Here is a 1,836-nt window from a genome sequence, read left to right on the forward strand (position 1 = left end):
TGTACATTTCCTTGGGTGCAAGTCCCCGGGTGGAGTTGTCCTTTTTCTCCTTTTTTAAACATCTAATGTAGTATAAATATACACCAACCTGCCACATGAAAAACGCCTATTGTGTTTTTATGCTACATATCATACTATACAATCAATGATGCGTAGCTAAAGCTAACTAGTTGGCTGTTGTGTATTGGGAGACCAATATGATCTGGCAAAGGTTAGACCTAAATGGTCTTTTAACTAGGATACTCATGAGACTCTACATGAGCTGTGTAAGAAGACTATGATGATAAAAGTACAATAAATTATTTAAAAAAACTTGTGCTGAGCAGCAATAACACACAATGACTCACTGGAGGAATCATTAACAGAAAGACGAACAAAAAGGAAATGTATACGTTGTTGCAGAAAATGTATAATGGATTTTTCTGTACGGCAGTAGTTTTCGCACAAGTGAAACTGGGTGTTGGCATAAAGAAGTACCCAACAAATAGAACCATTTTAAATATATGTTTGCCATTTATAAGATAGTCTGCAGTATAGGGATATATAAGAAATAATATGCAACACAATGTTCGCCCTGGCTTGGATAAGGACAGCTGCGATAGTACCTTGAACTCCTAAGCCATGGTAACTCCTACAAGAGAGCATTCCAGGGGCACTCCAGAAAATTAGCATTGCATTTCCAAAGGTTAGCTAGTTTAGACTGTTGCATGAGGACCGTAAGGCTATAGTGTTGTGCCAAAACGCAACGACTTGAAAACACTATCAAGCTAAAATTAGGAAGCCCACTGAAGTTACTCAATGTCTCTGGGCATAGACAAAGAAAGTGTGTGTGTATGGGTGCAATGAGTCTGTGTGTCTGTGCGTAGTAACGGATGTAAAGGCTTAGATCTACAACATCAGTATCCTCAGTAATAACAACATTCCCTGTTAGGAAAAAGCGTGAGAATAATGCATGAGGGGGCCCCATTCCTAGCTTTGCCTGGGGCCCACTAATCACTAAATATGCCCCTGGCATTGCTATACATTTACATACCAGTCAGCACTCAAGTTCCAGTTCAGATTCAAATTAACTGCATTTGCATGACAGATGCTTTTACATAGAAGCTCAATACAGCAGCAGGATGCATCTAGCTTACAGTAAAGAACATGGGACACAGTTAGCATTACTGCTTTCAAATTGAAGGAAGCTTTATTGGCATGATAACCAAACACAGCATTGCCAAAGCACGTTGTGTGGTAAAACAGTAAAAACTATGATGTTAAATGTTTGGTCTCCATCTATACTTTTGCAGTAACAATGTAAATGTCCCCTCTGTGGGACGAATTAAAGAATTCTGAGCATAATCCACTGCTAGATCACTTTGTGGTTTCCTAACAGGTTTGGTATTTTGTTGATATATGTAATGTGGTAATATTTAGGGTGTCACCTTTTTGGGAGAAATGTTTAGTTTGGACTGGCTGTAGTTGTGTGCATTAGCCTATGTCAGGAAAAAGCACCTCTGTTTCCACTTTTCCCTCACTATGAGTCATTATGGGATTACAGTGAGTCACTCCAGGCAAATGTTATATATCATAGACAGTGTGTGAGGAGCAGGATAAGGTCCATGTGCGTAAATGTGAGAGAGAGAGAGAGAGAGAGAGAGAGAGAGAGAGAGAGAGAGAGAGAGAGAGAGAGAGAGAGAGAGAGAGAGAGAGAGAGAGAGAGAGAGAGAGAGAGAGAGGACCATATGTGCTAGCCCGCATCATAGGGGGAGAGAGAGAGGGGGGGGCGACAGTCTCCCGGCGTTTAGTTGCACGAGGAGATGACAGACAGCGGATCTGCTGCCTCGCTGACTG

This window comes from Trematomus bernacchii, unplaced genomic scaffold, assembly GCF_902827165.1.
Source record: "Trematomus bernacchii unplaced genomic scaffold, fTreBer1.1, whole genome shotgun sequence".
Lineage (NCBI taxonomy): Eukaryota > Metazoa > Chordata > Actinopteri > Perciformes > Nototheniidae > Trematomus > Trematomus bernacchii.